Source organism: Hyperolius riggenbachi, chromosome 6 (genome assembly GCF_040937935.1).
Source record: "Hyperolius riggenbachi isolate aHypRig1 chromosome 6, aHypRig1.pri, whole genome shotgun sequence".
NCBI classification, from domain to species: Eukaryota; Metazoa; Chordata; class Amphibia; order Anura; family Hyperoliidae; genus Hyperolius; species Hyperolius riggenbachi.
Genome location: NC_090651.1, coordinates 381,276,494 through 381,301,180, shown reverse-complemented (window position 1 = coordinate 381,301,180; position 24,687 = coordinate 381,276,494).

The following is a 24,687-nucleotide window of genomic DNA, read 5'->3' as shown; positions in this document are numbered from 1 at the left end:
CTTCCTGCCCGGCAGGAAGTTTAAACAGTAGAGCGCCCTCTACAGTTTAAACTTCTTGCCGGGCAGGAGGAACTGAAGCATGCCGGAGACCAGCGCGGACACGGAGCAGCGGTGACCGGGCGTAGACGTGCCGGCGGAGCAGGTAATGTATGCGGCTCTATTGCGTCGGTCGTCGGGTACTCGAATGCCGCAAGCGACGCGCTCCCTACCCGCAGGCGATCGACGCTAATTTTCCGCACGGAGTGATCGACGGGATCGGACGAAAATGATCGAAATTCGGCGTGTAGCGCGAACGATTGGCAGCAGATTTGATCCCAGTGATCGAATCTGCTGTCGAAACGGCGGCGAATCGGGCCAGTGTATGGCCACCTTAAGTTAGTCGTGGAGAGGGCTGTTATCTGACTTTTATTATCTCAACTGTAAGTGAACTGTTTACTTTTTCTCTGCTAGAGGAGAGGTCATTACTTCACAGACTGCTCTGAAAGAATAATTTTGAATGCTGAGTGTTGTGTAATCTGCACATATTATAGAATAATGCAATGTTAGAAAAAACACTATATACCTGAAAATAAAAGTATGAGAATATTTTCTTTGCTGCTAATCTTCTAGTAATTATTCATAGTACACAACCAATTCACTATATCATATTTTTTTTTCGCTTCAGTGTCTCTTTAATGGATAAATATGATGAACAATTGATTTGACAATAGAGATTAAACTCTTCTGTGTGTTTTGTACAATATACCGTGAATAATAGAATAAAATCAGTTCAAGCAACAACCTTGGTGTTTATTTTCAGATCACATGTTGGAAACTAAGATGTACGTGTGTGCAGTGTTGATATAGAGAATGGAAATAAAGGAGGGGGGAGGGGGGACACAGTTTGATCATTTAGGATCATTTTATTTTTATGTCTCTTAATAATTTGACTTTAAAGTGAACATTAAAACCTCTCGCAAAATTAACATGGGAAAACACTGTTAATAAAATGACAAATAAAATGAATTCATCATAAAAAAGAAAAAAAGTTGATTTCTCCTAGATGATATTTTCATAACTTGACAAAATAAAATGCCACCAGGAAGCAAAGAAATACTCAAAATATTTTGATAGTACTTTTTCACTTGCAAAGTGCAAAAAAGAAGATGAATAAATATCTCCTGGAAGCAGAGCCGGGACAAGGTCCTCCAGCACCCAAGGCTGAGACACTAAAGTGCCAACTCTCCCACCCCAGCCGTCACACACTGATTGCTATTAGACTAAGAGGCTCCTCCCCATCCCTCCCACCCCAGCCGTCACACACTGATTGCTATTACACTAAGAGGCCCCTCCCCATCCCTCCCACCCCAGCCGTCACACACTGATTGCTATTAGACTAAGAGGCCCCTCCTTCCCTCCCACCCCAGCCGTCACACACTGATTGCTATTAGACTAAGAGGCTCCTTCCCCATCCCTCCCACCCCAGCCGTCACACACTGATTGCTATTAGACTAAGAGGTGCCCCAGGGCCCACAACACCTTAATCTCTAGTTATCTGGCTTGCAGTCATTGCCATGTATTCCCTTTTCTTATTTCTCTCTGCTTCAAACATAATAGAGGAATGATAGCTGAGTGAGTTGTGCGCCCCCTCCTACACTGCGCCCTGAGGCTGGAGCCTCTCTCGCCTCTGCCTCGGCCCGGCCATGCCTAGAAGAAAACTCAGGAGAAAAAGTTAATTGCGTATGTGCCTGAGTGGTGAAAGCTTGCAACCCTCCAATAGATTCTACTCCAACGTAGCAAGGATTGCCAATCTGTGCTGGCGCTATTGAGGACACATGCGCATCCTACTAGAACTTGTTTTGATAACGCCAATAAAAAGACGAGTTACACTGTATGCATGTGACTGCAATCACACTGTGCTTTTAGCAGCACTAGGATTCATCACATTAGTATTTTCCAGTTAATGGACATTTATATTAGTTAGTGTTTGCCCATTGTAAAATTGTTGCTCACTGATGTACATTCTTAAATGTATCAGAGATGGCAGCATCTTTACTTCTGGCAAGGTGAATCCTTGTGAGATTTTTTCTTTTTTCCTTCTAAAGGAAGCAGGAACACCTGGGGTCTGATACACAAAGCAACAGTAAAATTAGCATGCACAGGCAGTACTCAGCAATTGTACAGGTACTGTAACGATTGGTGTAACACAGAGAGGATCTGATTACCGGTGAACTGCAGTCTCACCAGGAATACAGAATGAGAATATACCCGATTATTGGTGATCTGCAGTATCACCGAATATCAGATATATCTACTAACCTCTGGACACCAGAGAGAACAAGTGAGTGTTAGTTGCAACAGTATACTTGGAGTACTTCACAAGAAGTATGTTCCTTCCTATGGCCTAAACTCTCCAGGGGGGAAGAGCTAGGCCGAGGGTAGGAAGGACAGAGCGTGAGTGACACCCGAGAGGGAGGGTGTCACTTACAGGTCTGGGAACTGCCTCTAACAGTAAGGCCAGTTCTCGAGGTCGGCAAGCCAGGTCGTTAACACACAGACAGATAAGGTACAGATTCAGGAGGCAGATACGGAATCCAATAACCAGACAGGGTTTAGCAACGGAGTATCAGAATGGCACAGTACAGAATCAGGAGGCAAATACAGAGTCCAGGAACGAGGAGAGTTTGGCAACAGGATATCAGAAATAGCAAGGTACAAGATCAGAGTTCAGAGGAATAGTCAGGCAGGCAGAAGGTCATAACAAATAATACAATTCAATGTTCCTAATGCTAAGGTGTGAACTCCTTGATGTCAACACCTTTGGAAACTATGCTAGAACACAGATACAGACAAGGTCTGAGTGCTACCACGTTGTGATCGCAACGGCCGACAACCAGAGAATGACTAGCACCCAGTATATATAGTAAAGCGCTCTCCAGCGCCTCCCCTAAGTGCTGGACCAATGGCAGGTGGTGAAATTGTCAGCTGACCCGCCTGGTCAGCTGACCCTTTTCTGGCTGTCATATAAGCTCTGTCTCTCAGCGCGCGCGCGCGTCCTTCTGAACCTATGTGGACTAGCAGTCCCAGCCACACCAAACATGTCTTGCAATGTAACCCTTGACTCAGGCGCGGTGACCGCCGCCCCGCTCTCTAAGCGCGTTTCCCCGCGTCCGGCCGCAATGTCAGCTGCTTTGCCCTGCGTGCAATCTGCCGCCTCCAATGCGGAATCCCCCGCTCTGCCCATGCGGCATGCGGCGGTTTCTCCGCGTTGTGCCGCCATGTTAGACGCGGAAATAGCCGCCTCACTCTGAGTCCTTGCGGCGGCTTTTCCGCGTTTCCTCACAGGTACTAATGGCAGTGCACGGTATCACAGCAACATGCTAACACACACTGCCCACTGCCCTTAGTGCCGGTAATGTTACTGTGTACTATTTTGTGCATCAGGCACCTGGACCAAATAAGGGTCCGTTCTCACTGGGGCGATTAGCGGGTGATTCCCGCTAATCGCCGAAATGCTAGCACAATAGAAACCTAATGGCAGTGATCTCACTGCCGCAATTGCAGCCGATCACGGGTGTTTGACCATTAACGGCAATTGCAAAATGTATTACCTGCAGCATTTTGCCGCGATTCTCGAGCGATCGTGGTACAGTGCTTTTACAAGCGCTGATCTCCGTCAATTGTGGAAGTGTACAATGATTTTTATTTAATCGTGGTAAAATAACCCACGCAAAATGGTAGCGCTAGGCTTTTTAAGTGTGAATAGTCCATAAAAGTCTCTTGAATGGATGCCGTGTGTGCCCGCCTAAAAACTATGTGCAGCCACTTCAGCCAGTGTCTGAGATGCCTTAAAAGTTTTGCATTTATCTGCCTAACCCTATTTTTTTTTCCAATAGTTTTTATTGAACTTTTCATAACAATCATTACAGTAAATGAAAGTAAGGCAGTAAACAATACAATGCAAACTTTACATCTGAGTGATTAAGTAGATTTCGTAATAGGAGTATTGTACCGAAATGTTTTATAAGATTGTATTGATTATAGATAGTGGTTATAGGTTCTGGGGATTGTGGCATCTCCATGAGATATTAGATACTTGTAAGAGTTGGAGTTAGATATTATCTACCGAAGGTGAGAATTAGTTTAATAAGGAGAGGAGAGAGTACGTTATACCACCACAGGGGCAATAGGCCAACTACCTGTGGGGAATCAGGTGAGAGGTGACAGTTATAGTATTGGGATCCCAAGGCAGAGGATGGATCCTAATACAGTGATCTGATTTGAGAGAAACGTAACTTAGGCGGGGGGTCTTCTGGAGATGGCCCAGTCCACCAGGCTTTCATAATAAAGAAAGAGGGAGGGATTTCTCCCAATGAAAAAGTAAAGGAAGGAGAAAAGGGAAGGAAACCCGCTCTTCCTCACTTAGGTTTCAAACTGAATAACATAGTTTCTTTAGCTTGAAGTATTAGAGTTATCCTAAAGAGGCAAATGAGCTGCACCACCGTAATAATACAAGAAGTAAATAAGTGTTAAGAAAGTTTGTTCTTATACATGAGTTCCATCTTGAGATTGCTTTCCATTGTGGCTTGGATATGTGTAGGCGTAAGAGTTAATGGTGTTCCCCAGTTTTGTAAGATTAGTTGTCTGGTTGCACAGAGCTTGTGAGTTACATCTTTACGGTGTTTCAAAGGGATCTCTTCCAGTCCTATGTGTAATAAAGCTAGGTGGGGAGAGAGGGTAAAGGGAGTTTGGATCTTGTTGGATATAAATTGGTTAATAGTGGTCCAGATTGGAGAATTTAGGGGGCACTCCCATAATAGGTGTTCCAGTGTAGCTATATTTTGCTGACATCTCCAACAGAGGGGACTGTGGGCGCTAGAGAATCTCGCCAGTTTAGGTGGAGTTAGATACCAATGCAGAATAATTTTTTTAAGAGATTCCCAATGAGAGTTATGTGAAGAGTATTTTAGTACTGATTCAGAGGCTTTTTTTTATAGATTAAAGGTCTATGTTGGAATGGAAAAACATATTTATTTAATTTAGTTAGGTGCTCATACCACTGTGAAGTTCCTCCTTTAAGAGGCAGTCAACTGTTTAAGAGAGAGCATAAGGTTCTAGGGAAAGAGGGGAGTAGCTGAGATTTATTCCTGATGAGGTGTGATATTTGTAAGTATTGGAGAGTATTTAGATCCGTGAGATGATATTGTTCCTTTAAATATGGGAATGTTTTAAGTTTACCTTGAGTGAACAAGTCATTTATATGATGGATACCTGCATTGTGCCATGTAGGGTTGCTCACCGGATTCCACGGAATTGAGATTTCCGCAATTCTGACCAGAAATTGCAGTTCCGTACCGTTGAGCCGGAATTGGAACACCTATAGTGGTAATCGGTAATAGCGGAATTTCTTGCTGCAATTTTGACGGAATTTCTTTACCAATCAGAGCCATCGGAAATTAAAAGCCAATCCAGAAGGATGTAAATGCTGTTAGGCATAATTTTTAAGCCAATCAGAAGGATCGGAAGGGATAGACCCATCACAGAAGCTTAAAACACGCAGATTTCTGCATTAAAATTAGAATTTCAGCACCAATTAGTCTTAACAAAAACCAACCAATCCTACATAGAGATGGCCCGAACCTCCGATTTTAGGTTCGCGAACTTCCGCAAAAGGTTCACTTTGCGCAAACTTTCGCAAACTGCTATAGACTTCAATGGGGATGCGAACTTTGAAAACTAGAAACATTTATGCTGGCCACAAATGTGATGGAAAATATGTTTCAAGGGGTCTAATACCTGGAGGGAGACATGGTTGAGTGGGATAGGCGTCAAAAGTCCCGGAAAAAAAATCTGGATTTGACGCAAAGCAGTGTTTTAAGGGCAGAAATCACATTGAATGCTAAATTTCAGGCCTAAACTGCTTTATAACATCTTGCATGTGTATACATCTATTAGGAAGTGTAATCCCTCTTCCTCCCTCCTCCTGTCTTGTCCTCCAGGGATTTGTAGGATGTCAAAAGCTAGCTTACATACATTGGCCAGGAATCGAACCCAGGTCAACTGCTTGGAAGGCAGCTATGCTCACCACTATACCGCCAACACTACATGCTGAAGTCAGCCTAGCATGTACCATTGTGATATACCCAAGAGAAAAATGAGCTTGCTTAGGGATTTGTAGGATGTCAAAAGCAACCTCACATACATTGGCCAGGAATCGAATCCAGGTCAACTGCTTGGAAGGCAGCTATGCTCACCACTATACCACCAATACTACATGCTGAAGCCAGCCTAGCATGTACCATTGTGATACCCAAGAGAAAAATGAGCTTGCTTATTTGCCTAACTTGCTAGATGAAAGCAGTGGGACATATGGTGATACTGCTTATAGGCTTCATTTCAAGAGTTCAGAAAGATCATGTGCCCCCCTGGATGTTGCTGGTGTAACACACACAACAAAGGACAGCAATTTGAAGTCTGGAAGATTCCAGGGCAAGGGTGGGAAGGATGAAAAGCTAGGTGGCCTTGCAACCATTCCTGCTAACCTAAAGTTTACTTGTGTCTTACAACACATTGGCTTAAGACTTTACCAAATCCAATGCTCCAATATGGGGAAGCTTCTCTGCTTGCTGTTTTTTTTTTTAAGTGTGGTGTCACAGTTCACTCATCTCTTCAACTACAAGAAAGGCCCAGGAGTAGTCTTAGCTACCGTAATATCTATGTTACGGCAGGGCCCTTATTACACTTTCTCTTACAGGGCTATGGAAACCATTTTGCCCATGTGATAAAGCGAGGTGCAAAAAAGAAAACATGCCTAGCAGAGGATGGTTTCAATCCATCAACCTCTGGGTTATGGGCCCAGCACGCTTCTGCTGCACCACTCTGCTTACGTTTGTATATACCTTCAAGTTTAAGAAGGGTACATTAGTTGAAATAGTTACACTACTATCTATGTTACAACAAGGCCCTAATGACACTTTCTCTTACGGGGCTATGGCCACCGATTGGCCCATGTGGTAAAGCAAGGTGTAAAAACCAAAGTACACCTAGCAGAGGATGGTTTTGATCCATCGACCTCCGGGTTATGGGCTCAGCATGCTTCCTCTGCGCCACTCTGCTGCTGTACAGCAGATGCTTCATTGTAGGAAAAAGTGAGTGAGACCGCTTAGCCGTACGGAAAAATGGGCACTCCTTTGCCTACTTCTTTCTGGCCTTTGTCATCATGAAAGGATCATAAAAATATATGTAGAAATTTGATATATACAGGTTTTGTTTAAAGTGGGGTTAAACTTCTTGGAGCAGACATTTTTCCTCACTCCACAAAACACATATGCATACACATGAAATCGTTTAGCAACAACTGTGTGCACAGTCTCTGTGGTGCAATCAGTTAGTGTGTTCGGCTGTTAACCGAAAGGTTGGTGGTTCAAGCCCAGAGAGAGAAAGAGATGATTCTACATGGCTATCTGGGGTTCTCTTTGGACAGCTGTTGAATGCAAAAGGCAAGGCTGTCCCTGGGTGGGCTTGAACCACCAACCTTTCGGTTAACAGCTGAATGCATTAACCGATTGTGCCACAGAGACTGTGCATGCAGTTGCTGTTGAATTATTATATGGGGATGTATGTGTGTCTTTTGGAGGGAGGAAGTAAGTCTGCTCCAAGAAGTTTCAGCATGTAGAGTTGGTGGTATAGTGGTGAGCATAGCTGCCTTCTAAACAGCTGTCCTGGGTTCCATTCCTGGTCCATGGATTGGACAAGGGCTCGGGGGGAGAGGGAAAGGCTTGGCCGCCCCTCTCCCCGGAGCCCCTCCCATACCATGGAACTTGCGGGCTGGTATAGCTCAGGAAGCAAAGCCCCAGTCGGCCAGGGCTCTGCATTCTGGTTATCCCAGCCTGGATGGGGGACAAGGGGTTACAGAGCCTCCAGAGAGGGGGACCCCATGTCGTTTTTTTTATTTGTCAAGCTTCTCCTCTCCCCCCAAGCCCTTGTCTAATCCATGGACAAGGAGCTCTTCCCCACCTCCAGTGCCCCAGGAGGAGGTGGGGGAGACGACTCCTGGGGGGGGTTCATGGTGGCATCTGGGAGTCCCCTTTAAAGGGGACCCCGGATGCCCACCCCCCACCCAGGAGAAATTAGTATTGGGGTACAAAGTACTCTTTACCCATTTCCAAAAAGGTTAAATGAAATAAAAACACAACGACAAAAAAGTCCTTTAATGTTCTTAATTTACCAGAAATACTTACTTGTACCTTTAAAAAAAATTCCCACACCAATATCTTCGGTAAATGATTCCATGAATACAGTATCCTCTTAGCTTGCGATCTTCAATTAAGTTGATTGAAGATCTCCACCGCTCTCCACATAGCAGAGAATGCGTTCTATGGTACACATAGCTGCCGGCTCCCGCTGTCCTCCCCGCCTCCTCAGCTCTCACCCTCACCTAGGCTGGCACCTGGTGCACCCATGGGTGCACCGGGTGCCAGCCTAGGTGAGGTTGACAGGTGAAGGCAGGTAGGGAGAGACACCGGGAGCTGGCAGCTATACGTCCTGCACAAATGAATCAGCTCTTTTTAATGAATCAAATGAATTGGCTCTTTTTTCTTTGAAACTTTAAAATCGATTTTCTCAAAAAGTATAAGGTCTTTTTGAAAAAAAATGTCCTCTTGTACCCACTGTTCTTAACATTTCCAGCAATTTTGGTGTTTTTAGCTTTTAAGGGGGCTTTGCTATTAACCGCTAAAGTCGGCGGGGGTTAATTTTCCCACGGTCAGAAGGAGAATTTCCTTTGAAACTTTAAAATCAATTTTCTCAAAGTATAAGGTATTTTTGAAAAAAATGTTCTTCTTAAGATTCCCAGCAATTTTGGTGTTTTTAGCTTTTAAGGGGGCTTTGAACTTCTAAAGTCGGCAGGCGTTTAATTTTCCCACGGTCAGTAGGAGAATTTTAAAATCGATTTTCTCAAAAACTATAAGGTCTTCTTGAATTTTTTTTTCTTCTTGTAGTCACTGAAAAAACTCAGGCGTTAGACCCCTTTAAACATCTTTTCCATCACTTTTGTGGCCAGCATACATGTTTCTAGTTTTCAATGTTCGCCTCCCCATTGAAGTCTATTGCGGTTCGCAAAACTTCACGCAAACCAAACTTTTGCGGAAGTTCGCGTTTGAGGTTAGCAAAACAAAAATCGGAGGTTCGAGCCATCTCTAGACACCACCAGGGGAGGTTAGGATTAGGCATCACAATGTGGGAAGGGTCGTAGGGTTAGGCACCACCAGGGGATCTTGGGGTTAGTCACCACCAGGGGGGTCTTAGGGTTAGGCACTGCCAGGGGGGTCTTAAGGGTTTGGCACCTCTAGGGGGTCTTAAGGTTAGGTATCATGGGGGCTCTTAGGGTTAGGCACAATCAGGGGAGAGTTCTGTGTGAGAGTAGAGAGAAGTAATCACTTTTCTTGGCTATATTACACGAGACTATATGCGGTGCCATTTTATAACAAAAATAAAAAAAATCTTGGCTATATCAGAAGCCCTTTTATAGCTGAAATCTCGGCTATATCAGGTGTTTTTTTTTCCAGGTGCCCTTTTAAAATGAATGCTGTAAAGTAGTGTTGAGACAAAATTTTTGTAATTTTAAATTACAGACGTGAATTTTGCCTCTACGACACAAATTCGTAATTTCGTAATTGCCATACAAACCATAATTTGGAATTCCGTAAGCAAAATTTTGGTTTTGTAATTTTGTGTTTCGCCGCAAATTCATGTTTAACGTGAAATTTCATAATTTCATGTTTTCTATAGAAACAAAGTTATTTTAGTTACAAAAATGGATGTAATTTCATTACTAATAGTAATTTAACCATTACCTAAATGTGCATAACTCTGATTGCAATTACTGATAATGCAAAGCCCCTGCACTAGAGATGGCGCGAACCGTGTTTGCGAACTTCCGTAAAGGGTTCGTGAATCGGCGAACTTTGCGAACCGCCATAGACTTCAATGGCCAGGTGAACTTCAAAAACTACAAACACTGTTTCTGGCCACAAAAGTGATGGAAAAGATGTTGCAAGGGGTCTAACACCTGGAGGGGGGCATGGCGGAGGGGGATCCATGCCAAAAGTCCCGGGGAAAATTACACATTTGACGCAGAGCAGAGTTATAATCCCTAATAGGCAAAAATTGCATTGCTAAATTTGAGGCCTAAAGTGCTTGAAAACATCTTGCGTGTGTATACATGAATCAGCAGGTAGTGTAAGTAGTGTACTGCTTCACACTGACATACCAAACTCACTGTGTAACGCACCGCAAGCAGCTGTTTGTGTAGTGATGGCCTTGCTGGACTGGTGCGCACCATGACAAGATTGCTCTTCCTCAGTGATGTCAGGTAATGTCTGACTGCCTTATCAACTTTTGATGGTTCTTTCTCTACCATTGTTAAAGCTTACATCTATTTTTTTAACTTACTTTTTTTGCTGTCTGTTCAGTACCTTCAATGAGAATCTGTTATGGAGGGCAAGTCTGGCATCCATTCAACTGTGTGATACACTTTCTTTGGTACTTTCTCAGTACCATGGTGACCACGGGTATTGGGTGAGGAATCAGGGTTCAATTCCGGTCCGGAGTGGGAGCCTGAGAAATGGTTACCACCACACATCCAAAGAAGGACCCAATGTATAATGTACCTGCCCTGACCGTGCTTTGCAGACCAGGCATCTGTGGTCAGATGGACCCTTGACCCAACGCTGTGTGCCAGAGATGACACCACTTGCCTTTCTACATCATGGTACAGTTTGGGTATCGCCTTTTTTGAAAAGTAATTGTGGCCTGGTATCTTCCTCTGCAGAGTCCCAATCACCACACATTTTAGGAAGGCTTGTATGGTAACAGCCGGCGAGCTAACAGTTCCGCCAAGCCAGCTGTCAGACGCCAGGCAAGGGGGTGACTGGCAGACATTGGCTTCTTCCACTCAAAGATTTCCTTCACTGTGGACAAAGGAGCAGGAATGGCTACCACCACACATCCAACGAAGGCAGGAGGCACGGCATGCAAGTCCCGACTCAGGGAGGTAGTGATTAAAAAAATAACAATACAGGAGGACTCTTTTGAGGCCCTGCTGTATAATGATGAGACGAATACACTTGAAATCCTTTAACAACAATTTGTTATGTAGGGCAAGTCTGCCATCCATTTAAGTGAAAGGTATACATTGACTGCCAGGTATAATACAATGTGCTGCACATCAAAGAAAGAAAAACAAAAGAAAAAAAGGAAAAAGACTGGCACTGCGGTCATGAGACAAAAATGGAGGGGTTTCCTGGTATAGAGGGGACAGAGTATTAGCCTTCCGTGTGCTCAGGATGCTGAAAAGGATCATCCAATCCATATAACACTTTCAGTGTTATAATACAATGTGCAGTCACAGATGCAGTGAAAGGTATGCGCTGACTGGTATAATAATACAATGTGCAGTCACACACATCCAGTAAAAGGTATGCAGTGACTGCTGGTATAACAATGTGCAGTCACACAGGTGCAAGGTAAAGGTATGCACTAATTGCTGCTATAATACAATGTGCAGTGACACAGGTGCAAGGTAAAGGTATGCACTGATTGCTGCTATAATACAATATGCAGTCACACAGGTGCAGTGAAAGGTATGCAGTGACTGCTGGTATAACAATGTGCAGTCACACAGGTGCAGTGAAAGGTATGCACTGACTGCTGATATATAAAACAGCGTGTGGTCACACAGGTGCAGTGAATGGTATGCAGTGACTGGTATTATAATACAATGTGCAGCAGCCACACTAGACACTGAATGTGCTGGGCCTGGCACAGTATAGCAATTAGCAAGAACCAGCTGCGACAGACAGGGCTGTATATGCAGTGTCCTGGACCACAAAAAAAAACCACATCAATAAGAACATTAGCTCTCAAAAGAGCTATTTTGGTGGTGCTTTTCAGCAACAAATATCAAGGAGCAAGCTAACAAGAGCCTAACTAAGCTTTCCTTATCTCTGCAGCAGCAACCTCTCCCTTCTCTCTCTAATGGCAGCAGCACACAGAGTGAGATCATGGCTGACGCTGCTGCCTTTTGTAGGGGGGGGACTCCAGGAGGGAGTGGAGCCTGATTGGCTGCCATGTGTCTGCTGACTGTGATGTAGAGGGTCAAAGTTTAGCCCAATGATGTAGTATAGGGGGCGAGTCGAACTCGCATAAAGTTCGTGGTTCGCCTCAAACGCGAACCCCCAATATTTGCGTGAATAAGTTCTCCGGCAAACCGTTTGGGCCATCTCTACCCCGCACATGCTGTCACTTTAAATGTATCAGGAGGCTCTATCTGCAGCCACTTCTAAGACAGGTGCTCTTTGCCATGGTGCTCTAATAGCGGTAATGTTGAGACACTTGGTTTTGGGCCTTGCAATATCTGATAATGCAAAGGTCCTTGCACAGGAGGCTCTACCTGAGGCCACTTCTAAGACAGGTGCACTTAGTGGTCATGCATGCTGAGAAACTTGGTTTTGGGCCTTGGAATATCTGATAATGCAATGGTACCTGCAAGTGCTGTCGCTTTAAATGTATTGGGAGGCTCTGGACTGGACCACAATTTTGAGAACAGACGAATTTCCAAAATTCTGAATTGTTTGTGTTACGTAAACAATCGTAATTATGAAAAACTATCATAATTATGAAATTCCCCATAAAAGCGAAGTTTCATGTAATTTTGTGAAATTCGCGAAATTTTGATTACGGCGAGTTACACAAAATTTCACGTAATCGTAATTAGGATTCAGACAATACTGCAGCCAATGATCACCTGAGGAGCAGGTGATTCAGACTGTACTGCAGCCAATGATCACCTGAGGGGCAGGTGATTCAGACTGTACTGCAGCCAGTGGACACCTGAGGAGCAGGGACCACTGACTGTGTTACAAAGGATGATCACCTGAGGAGCAGGTGAATAAGACTATACTGCAGCTAGTGGACACTTGAGGAGCAGGTGTTACAGACAGTGCTGCAGCTTAGCTTCACCTGAGGAGCAGGCGATTAAGACTATACTGCAGCTAGTGGACACCTGAGGAGCAGGTGTTACAGACAGTGCTGCAGCTAAGTTTCACCTGAGGAGCAGGTGAAGACTACTACAGATCCCTCACCAGTGGCTAGGCCCACTGTGAGGACAGGAAGGTCAGACAAGCAGAGTAGGCAATGTACGGACAGATAAAGTACAAAGACAGAAGGCTGATTCAGTGTCAAGTTCAGGCAGAGTCGGCAACAGGAATCAGATGCGCAGAGGTACAGAATCAACAAGCAGGAGAGTAGTCAAAGGAAGCAGAATGTCATAACAGATAATACGATGCAATTAGTAGTTTAAGCTATCAACAGAATCTGGCTAAGTGTGGATCCCCAGCTCCAGCTCGTTCTAGCAAACTTTGGGATCTGACTAGGGTCTGAGCGCTAACACGCTAGCATTCGCAAAAGCAGACACGGAGCAACTGACGGACTAGTACTATATATACAGAGATGCCCTGCAGCGCCGCCCCATCACTCAGCCAATCCAAAGTACCGTTGGAGTCAGCTGACTTGGCAGATCAGCTGACTCCCCTTCTATACACATAAAGGTCCTGTCACCTGGCGGGCGCGTAGCCCTCAATCTATGTGCAATAGAAGGACCAGGCAGAGCACCAGCATGTAACTGTGCGGCAGAGGCCGCCCGCTGATACGCGGAGATAGCCGCCATGCCGCTTGTCTCTGCAGCGGTATCTCCGCTATCTATTACAGCTCATCACTACTGTAAAGTTTACTATTTTTGTTGAACTTCATGCAAAATGAAATAAATTCTGTTTTAATAGGGCTAATTTTCCCTGACTGATATAACTTCTCAACAGAGGCCAGCTGGTCTACCCTGTGTCGGGAATTACGCACTGACCACACCCACTTTTCACTTTTGTGAATTCAAAGTTCAGAATTACCAAACATTTTTAGACCAGGTCTAAAACATTCAGAAAAAGGTTTGGTAATTCAACCGGCATTCAACTTGTACACTACCGATTACAGTATTTTACCAAACACTCTGTAGATTACAGTAGTCTAAGCTGCTTTGTAATAGAGGCCAATTTCAGCATCAGAAACATTTGTATGACTTTTGGGTGAACATGCTGATTGTCTTTTGTTAGCCTGGCTGGTACAATATTTCAGGCCATGCAGCCTAAGTTGTGTTTTTAAAGGGAATGTCCTCTAAGGCCTGAAACACACCAGAGGAGTTTTTCTGAGCGTTTTGAGTTTTTAAATCTGCTGCTAATGTTATCCTATGTGTCTGTGCACACTGGAGCAATGAGGTTTTGTAAAAAACCCCATAGCATTACATTGGGAAGAGCTTTTAGAGGTTTCAAAACCTCTTCCCAATGTAATGCTATGGGGTTTTTTACAAAACCTCATTGCTCCAGTGTGCACAGACACATAGGATAACATTAGCAGCAGATTTAAAAACTCAAAACGCTCAGAAAAACTCCTCTGGTGTGTTTCAGGCCTAATAGTTGAGCTTTGAGCTTTAGTGAGGAGTGGTGGACCTACTGCTTTCTAGGTGTGAAGGGGAAATTGCATGGATTGATGCTAAATGGAAGACAGAGGAGACCACACTGGTTGCAGCTGAGGGTGGAAGAGGAGACCACACAAAGTGCAGCTGCTTTTGGTTGGGAGGAGGGATCACGATGGGTGGTGCTGCTGGTGGGTTTAAGGGGGTTATGGAGTAGGCCTGGATTTCATGATGTCATGGAGCAGGCCAGAAAAGTGGATGCCCATTTCCCATGATTCTACACCGCCATGGCTCACCTTGCTGAGATTCAGCAGCAAAATGCCTGAGGTTCCTCGTTTGCGAAAGCCCACCAGATGGAATTCGATGTTGCTTAGATTGGATTTTCTGTACCAGCAGCAACATCCACTGAATGTGTACCTCTGTGCACTTTCTAGTAGGACATCTCTGGAGAGAAGGGTTATTTTTACCCCGGGCAATGGGTGCTTATACATGACGCCTGTAGACTGATACAACTTTCTAGGAGACCACCAATCTGGTCATAAACAATGCAGGCAGCATCAGTGACATCATGTTGTATATTTTTTTTCTGCAGCATGCCGTGCGTCCTTGACCAGGCCGTGGATAAGCAGGAGCATGGAAAGGAGGAAGAATTTATGCTGTGGAGAGGGGGCAATGTCATTGGCTGTTTGTGGGCAAAGGGAGGAGTCTGAAGAGGAGTCAGAGGGGGAGGAGGTTTGCAGTGGTGAAAAGGAAGAGCAAGAGTTGCAGGCTTCCTGAGAGGCTTCTCACCTTTTAGGGGACACTGGTCTTGTCCATTTTGGGGGCAAAAAAAAACATGGTGGAGGAGGTTTCCCTGGATGAGGAACTTCCAGGGGTGAGGACCTGGAGTTCCCTGCCTCAGTAGAGTTCCACTTCATTAGATTAGGGGAAGTTCATGCTGACGTGTCTGAGGAACCATGAAGGACATGGACCTGTACTGGGCAGCAACCTTATTAGAACCTGGGTACAAATCAGAGCTGGATTAAGGCAAAGTGGGGCCCCAAGCAAAGTAGCAGATGTGCTCTCTCCCATCCCCACCCTCTCACCGCATCATGCCCCAGGCCAATCACAGCATGACCTCAAAACTGTCTGCCTATTCGCCAGATATAACGCCAGCCGAGTCCTGACACCTAATTTGGCAGACGCTGAGTGAGAAGGGGATGAGTTGTGGGCCCCCATCAGCACATAATTCAGCCCATCATCTGCTGCTGTGGTATGAATTTGCAAGCAAGTGGCACCCATTTCCATGGTGATGGTACCGCGTGCCAGCACCGCTTTCTCCAGCCTAGCCTGTGCAGTCAGCATGTGTCACATCAGCTTGTTCAACGTGGCTGACACTGCTGACCTCACTCTCCACTAGTGTTGCTCGGTTACCCCCCTGTTACGAATTCGAGTAAATCCGGTCAAGGCAGAATCGAAATCCGGATATGCCATGATCGTGATTGGATTTGAATTGGAGCTTCGGATTTGACTCGGATTTTAGCCGTGATTACAAGTAGAATATGACCGTGATCACGGATTTGACCTAAACGTTAAAATAGCAAAGCCTCCATACATGCTACAATCACCAAAATTACATGGATTATAAAGGTGATCAGTAGCTACAACTTAAAAAAAATTCAAAAAGACCTAATAGTTTTTGAGAAAATCGATTTTAAAAATTTCAAATGAAAAAGGTATTTGTGATTAAAAACCGCCAAAATCAGTGGCGTAACTAGACATCACTGGGCCCCCCTGCAAAACTTTGGATGGGGCCCCCCACCCCCCTCGCTTTCTTCACAGGAAAACTGAGGACCAATGAAAAAGGGAACGTCTACAACTTTTTTTCAAAATGTGACTCCGTTCTTTGTTAGGTTGTACATGCAGTCATCAGATCTTTGCAGCAGTAAGAGACAGATGTTTTTTACGAACCCTAGGGAGCAGGGACAGTGTACAAATTCCAGAGTGTGTATGAGTCCTTATCTGTGTGGTGGACACATGCAGTCAATATAACAATGGTGCGAGAGCAGAATACGTTTATTTCTCTCGGTGCCCTTAGCTGTCAGTCTCTCAAACTTTCCCCCCCACGGGCCCCCTGTGGCTTCTGGGCCCCCCTGCGGAGGCATCCCTTGCAGGGTCTATTGTTACGCCCCTGGCCAAAATAGGCGGATCGCTGGGATTGGCAGGGGGAGGGAGGGAAGGAGGTGGGAGTGTAAAAAAAAATTATCAAGAAAAAAATCACAATAAAATTAATAAAAAAAAAAAATAAAAGCCTCCAGCACCGATCAAAGCTGTATGGCTCTGCAGCGAGCCATTAAAGCTACAGAGCTCCATTTTGTAAAAAATAGCCTGGTCACTAGGAGAGTGGAAGCCTGTGGTCCCAAAGTGTTTAAAAGGCATTTTATTGACAAGTTTGAAAAATATCATCTTGGAGAAAACTCAGAAGAAAAAGTTAATTGCATATGGGTCTTAGTGCCATACAACTTTTTTATGAATTTTCATTTTATTTGTCTTTTTGTTAAACAGATTTTTTCCAGTGTTCATTTTGGGAGAGTTTTAGTAATTCCATTGGATTTTATTTTTTATCAAAATGTGACTCCTCCCCTCTCCATTCCCCCTCCCCATGTGTAGCCTGCACACATGTACACTGTGCAGAAGCGGGACAAGGTCCTCCAGCACCCAAGGCTGAGACACCAAAGTGCGCCCCTCCATCCCTCCACCCCAGCTGTCACACACTGATTGCTATTAGACTAAGAGGCACCCCAGGGCCCCCAACCACCTTAATCTCTAGTTATCTGGCTTGTAGTCACTTCCATGTATCTCCTTTTCTTATTTCTTTCTGCTTTAAACACAATTAGGAATGACAGCTGAATGAATTATGCGCCCCCCCTTACACTGTGCCCTGAGGCTGGAGCCTCTCCAGCCTATGCCTCGGCCCGGCCCTGACACCGTGGCTTCAAGCATGTGATCTGAAAAAATAACATAACTCCCAGGTTGTTGCTTGAACTGATTTTATTCTACCATTGATATTGTACAGAACACACAGAAAATTTTAATCTCTATTGTCAAATCAATTGTTCATCATATTTATACTTTATTGAATTTGTATGTATATGAATTTATAGGTATTAAAGCATTGTCATCTGTTTACACGCTAGTTTGCTGAAACTCGTCATATTTTTATCAGGTCCAGCCAGCTATGAGTAAACCTATAAAAGAAAATAAAAAAAAAATTAAAATGGTGATATCAAACTGGAAAATTGTGAAGACAGCAAAATTATCAAACACACCCAAAGTAATAAAAAAAGCCCCACTTTGTTTCATACACATTTTAATACATATGAAGGAAGTTAGGATAGAATCTTGGTCTTGTGTAACACAACCTTTTTGCTTTTGCCTTGTCATTACTTTTATGATTATTATAACCGTAACTTCAATTCTATTAAGCACTCAGCAAGAAAAAATAATAATACTTAAAATGGAAAAGAAACTAATATGAAATGAATCAAAAATATTTGATTGTGAAATGCTGATAAGTTATTTTAAAGAGAAGATACAATTTTCACCTAGGAGAAAACTTAGCTCAAGAGAAAAAATTTGCATATGGGCCCATGGCTCCTATGCAATTAACTTTTTCTCCTATCTCCTAGGAGATAATTTTTATATTATTTTTAAAATTAACTTTTAAGCATTTTACAATTGAAAAGGTACCCAAAAGTTGGTAAAAAGGTACTATCAAAATCATGTTTGGCTTTTTCTTACTTGCTGGTGGTTTAAAAATAATTTTATGGCAAAAGGTATGAACATTTCACCAAGGAGAAAATTCAGGTTAAAAAAGTGAATTGCATATGGGCCATGTAGCGATAGCCCAAATTAAAGTGATAGTGTTAACAGGCATAACCTAATGAGCAGTGTGGACTTAGCCTTAGGGTTCTTTTTTCCTCTTATGGACCAGAGCAATTATCATTTTTAATCACTCCTCACTTTCATTTGCCAATAACTTTATCACTACTCATGACACCTAAATGATCTGTACATTTGTTGTCGCGAATTGGGCTATCTTTGTGTAGTACTTTTTGCTAACATATTTTATACATGGATTTTAAAGGAAAAAAGAACAAAAACATTGTAAAAAATAATTATTGCTCAGTTTTCAGCCACTATAGTTTTAAAATAAAATGTTCAACTGTAGATAAAACCCACACATTTGCCCATTTGTCCTGTTTATTACAAAGTTTACATTATGTCCCTAGTACAATGTTTTATTTGAAAATAAAAGTGTAGTTTTTCCACTTTGTGTTTTGGTTTTCTCTTTGTACTCTATCAATGCTTACAGGCCATTATATGCGAAAATAACAATAATATACCCTCATGGCATATAGATACAAAAACATGAAGTTCCTAATGTAACAATTTATGTATTCTCTTAATTCTTTCACATTTTGTTTTTTACAAGTTTATTTTTATTTTGGTAATTATGGGGGAAAGGTAGGTGACATACAGTGTTAGTGGACTTTTTTTTATATACTCTATTTTCTGCCATAGTATATCTTGCCACTAGATGTCACCCGTGTACTATGCTGATGCCAAGCTGAAGCATTGAAGCATGCTAAGAATTAACAAAACAAAAGTTTTGTTTGTTTGTTTTTTTACATATTTTCATTGAATGATGAGTGCTGTTTGTTACAGCACTGTTTTTCCATGATTTTAGGCACTTGGATTGACTGAGATTGGCTTTTGGCACACATGTTCCCATTCACCAATCTGAGCTCTAACCGAGTCACCTGTGCGTGGCATGATTAGAGAGGCAGAGACAAAGATATTTGCCCCTGGGACAATAGAGGAAGTCCTGCGGGCTGTAGATATGCTGCCTTGGAATCAAAAGAATATTTGAACTTGTTGTTAGAGCTTATAATGGTCACGCTAAACTATTGGAGCTAACAGGAAATACTGCTTTTTACTAGGAATATGAATATAAACAGACTTACTGTTTATGGGGCATTGGTACATGTGATATTCAGTACAGTCTGTCCAATAATGCTGGATGACATCACTCCATTGACATTTGCACAAAAGGATGCTGAGGCACATCCCACTCCTATCAAGGATGGTGCAGAAGGTGCTGAAAAAGAATAAAAACAATATTAAATTAGTTACTTAAAAGGAAAGTGTAAGGCAGGAGGTGCATAGACCTTTTATGTCCATAGAGAAGGAATAATGTAGTGTGAAGTGCAGATTGAGTTATCATGAAGCAGGAGGTGTGAGCTATAGAAAGAATTGTGTTATCTTGAAACAGGGGGTGTGAGAGGCAGAGAGGATTAAGTTATCATGAAGCAGGAGGCGTGAGATGTAGAGAGGATTGAGTTATCATGAAGCAGGAGGTGTTAGGTGCAGAGAGGATTGAATTATCATGAAGCAGGAGGTGTTAGGTGCAGAGAGGATTGAGTTATCATAAAGCAGGAGGTGTGAGGTGCAGAGAGGATTGAGTTATCATGTATCAGGAGGGGTGAGGTGCAGAGAGGATTGAGCTATCATGAAGCAGGAGGCGTGAGATGTAGAGAGGATTGAGTTATCATGAAGCAGGAGGTGTGAGCTATAGAAAGAATTGTGTTATCTTGAAACAGGGGGTGTGAGAGGCAGAGAGGATTAAGTTATCATGAAGCAGGAGGTGTGAGGTGCAGAGAGGATTAAGTTATCATGAAGCAGGAGGCGTGAGATGTAGAGAGGATTGAGTTATCATGTAGCAGGAGGCGTGAGATGTAGAGAGGATTGAGTTATCATGAAGCAGGAGGTGTGAGGAGCAGAGAGGATTGAGTTAGCATGAAGCAGGATGCGTGAGATGTAGAGAGGATTGAGTTATCATGAAGCAGGAGGCGTGAGATGTAGAGAGGATTGAGTTATCATGAAGCAGGAGGTGTGAGGTGCAGAGAGGATTGAGTTATCATGAAGCAGGAGGTGTGAGGTGCAGAGAGGATTGAGTTATCATGAAGCAGGAGGTGTGAGGTGCAGAGAGGATTGAGCTATCATGAAGCAGGAGGTGTGAGGTGCAGAGAGGATTGAGTTATCATGTATCAGGAGGTGTTAGGTGCAGAGAGGATTGAGTTATCATAAAGCAGGAGGTGTGAGGTGCAGAGAGGATTGAGTTATCATGTATCAGGAGGGGTGAGGTGCACAGAGGATTGAGCTATCATGAAGCAGGAGGCGTGAGATGTAGAGAGGATTGAGTTATCATGAAGCAAGAGGTGTGAGGTGCAGAGAGGATTGAGTTATCATGTAGCAGGAGGCATGAGATGTAGAGAGGATTGAGTTATCATGAAGCAGGAGGTGTGAGGTGCAGAGAGGATTAAGTTATCATGAAGCAGGAGGTGTGAGGAGCAGAGAGGATTGAGTTACCATGAAGCAGGAGGCGTGAGATGTAGAGAGGATTGAGTTATCATGAAGCAGGAGGTGTGAGGTGCAGAGAGGATTGAGTTATCATGTAGCAGGAGGTGTGAGGTGCAGAGAGGATTGAGTTACCATGAAGCAGGAGGCGTGAGATGTAGAGAGGATTGAGTTATCATGAAGCAGGAGGCGTGAGATGTAGAGAGGATTGAGTTATCATGAAGCAGGAGGTGTGAGGTGCAGAGAGGATTGAGTTATCATGAAGCAGGAGGTGTGAGGTGCAGAGAGGATTGAGTTATCATGAAGCAGGAGGTGTGAGGTGCAGAGAGGATTGAGTTATCATGAAGCAGGAGGTGTGAGGTGCAGAGAGGATTGAGTTATCATGAAGCAGGAGGTGTGAGGTGCAGAGGATTGAGTTATCATGTAGCAGGAGGTGTGAGGTGCAGAGAGGATTGAGTTATCATGAAGCAGGAGGTGTGAGGAGCAGAGAGGATTAAGTTATCATGAAGCAGGCGGTGTGAGATGCAGAGAGGATTGAGTTATCATGTAGCAGGAGGTGTGAGGTGCAGAGAGGATTGTGTTATGAAGCAGGAGGTGTGATGTGCAGAGAGGATTGAGTTATCATGAAGCAGGAGGTGTGAGGTGCAGAGAGGATTGAGTTACCATAAAGCAGGAGGGGTGAGGTGCAGAGAGGATTGAGTTATCATGAAGCAGGAGGTGTGAGGTGCAGAGAGGATTGAGTTATCATGAAGCAGGAGGTGTGAGGTGCAGAGAGGATTGAGTTATCATGAAGCAGGAGGTGTGAGGTGCAGAGAGGATTGAGTTATCATGAAGCAGGAGGTGTGAGGAGAAGAGAGGATTGAGTTATCATGAAGCAGGAGGGGTGAGGTGCAGAGAGGATTGAGTTATCATGAAGTAGGAGGTGCGAGGTGCAGAGAGGATTGAGTTATCATGAAGCAGGAGGTGTGAGGTGCAGAGAGGATTGAGTTATCATGTAGCAGGAGGTGTGAGGTGCAGAGAGGATTGAGTTATCATGAAGCAGGAGGTGTGAGGTGCAGAGAGGATTGAGTTATTATGAAGCAGGAGGTGTGATGTGCAGAGAGGATTGAGTTATCATAAAGCAGGAGGGGTGAGGTGCAGAGAGGATTGAGTTATCATGAAGCAGGAGGTGGAGAAAACGTATGAGGCATGATGCTCACTTCAAGCATCCAATCAGGTACAGAAACGTTTATTTTTGTATAAATTCCTGAGCACCTGGTTGGATGTTTGATATGAACAGAGGTGTTATTCCCTGCCCTTTCTTTGCATCTCTCTAGTGCATGAAATATCTCTTATTTTTGACCAGTGACCTCTAGAGATGGCTCATACTGTTCATCAGCGGACAGTTCCCGGCGAATTTCTGCTGTTTGCGTCCGCGGCGAACAGCAAACATTTGGCTTGTTCGACCCGCCCCCTATACATCATCATCCAAAGAGGTTGTGGGGGTGGCACACCGTACCAAAAAGATGGGTGCTACAACCTGAGGTGCCAAGCCAAGACACCGGTATCAAATGCAAGCAATTGTAAGTCCAAGTTAGCAACTGATGGAGCAATAGAAAGTAATATTGAATATTGCATTCATAAACCAGTGTGGTAACCTGGACTTAAAATCCCCTATGCATCACCATTGAGCTAAACTTTGACCCCTTACCTCACTGTCAGCAGACACATGGCAGCCAATCAGCTAGCACCCCCTCCTGGACCCCCAACCCCTTATTAAAAAGCAGTTGTGGTGGCCATATTGGATTCATTCTCTGCTGACTGCTGTTAGTGAGAGCAGGGTCAGACTTGCTGTAGACAGGTAGAAAAAAAGCATTAGCTAGGCCTGTGTTTTTGTTCCTCACTGACTACTTGCTGAAATCACCCCAAATAGCCCTTTTGAGAGCTAGTACATCCATCTCCTGTGTTTTCTTGTGCGTGACACTCCACAGCCCACTGACACCCAGAGCTGTGCACACCACTGCTATTTGTTGCTACATTAAGTTGCAGCCACATTACCACTCCAGTGCATTATTTGTAGGCATGTAATGTGATTTCGGCGCTTTAGCGATTAACCTTCTTGGCGGTATGGATGAGTTGAGCTTGTCCATGACCGCTAGAGGGCGCCGCTCAGGCCCTGCTGGGCCGATTTTAACAATTTTTTTTAAAAACATGCAGCTAGCACTTTGCTAGCTGCTTGTGGGGGACGATTGCCGCCGCTCGCCACCGATGCGCCACTGCCCATCGCGTAAGTGCCCCTCCCTCCCGAGACCCCTGCGCAGCCTGACCAATTAGTGCCAGGCAGCGCTGCGGGGTGGATCGGGACTCCCGATGACGTAACGAAGTCGATGACATCATCACGATTGTTGCCATGACGACGGGGGAAGCCCTCCAAGAAATCCCGCTCAGAACGGGATTTCTGGATGGGCTAATGCGCTGGAAGCGATCGGAAAGGTGAGTAAGACGCCGCTGGGAGGGGGGAATCATGTAGCTAGCACTAGGCTAGCTACATGGTTTAAAAAAACCACCCTGGCGATCTTAATAGAATGCTGGGGTGGTTAAAACATGACTGCGTCAACTCCGTAATTTTTGGTGGGACCTTTGGCTTGGATCTCCCTCCGGCATGCCCCAGTTCAGGTGTTAAACCCCTTGGAACAACTTTTCCATCCTTTTTTGTGGCCAGAAACAGTCTTTGTAGGTTTTAAAATTCGTCTGCCCATTGAAGTCTATGACGGTTCGCCGGGTTCGTATGTTTGTGAACATTTGTGGAAATTCGCGTTTGCCGTGTGTGAACCCAAAATTTGATGTTCAGGCCATCTCTAGTTTTATTTTCTGTCTTTGGCAACCTCTTGATAGGAGAAAGTCAGCTGTCTCGGTATCCTATTAGCTGGAAATAACTTACACTGTGGTTCAGCAGGAAATACTATTAACTTTAGATAGATAGATAGATAGATAGATAGATAGATAGATAGATAGATAGATAGATAGTAAGATAATCTATCTGAGTAAAGGAAGACACCCTCACTCTGCTAGCAGCTCTGCATCGATATCTGCCTACCTGGGTCATGTAAATGTCTCTGTAACGGCTGCATCAAATACTATAGTCCCTTATCCAACTTTACTGTTAAATAATTAAAAAAATGAAACCTTGGATTAGCGTCTCAAAGTAAAAAAAAAAAAAAATTACCTGAAACAGTACTGAGTGAGTACGTGGTGCACTCGGTCTCGCTCCCTGTGCACAGCATCTGAGTGTCTGGTACACAGACAGAGCTCGATAAGCTGAAGCATGAAGGACAGATCAAGCCATTTCTCACTTGACTATTGGAAAGAACTAAAAGAAACAAAAAAAATATTATTTAATGAAAACAATCTAAACATCCATTTATGTATGAAAAAAAAACTGAAGATGCATCTGGTATTTGCCTGCAGCTAGAACAGTGTAGGCTGTAAACATCACCCCCAAAATTCACTTTGCAGAAAAACAGTTTATCTACAGACGCTCCCTTTTGGCACTTTCAGGACTTTGATCACAAAAAAAATACCAGGAAATGGACAACTGCATGTCAAACAAGGAAACATGTACTAAACCCAGTAAACAACCTCCACAGCTAGCCCAATAATCAAAAAAAAGGCTACAGGTTGACTATAGTGCTGTATCCAAACTCCGATGTACTACAACTCCCAGTGGTTGGCTGTGTAGACCCTTGAAACTACACATCGGACGCTGTCCCTACAGAGTTCTGCTGTATAGTAACGGAACTCCACCAGTG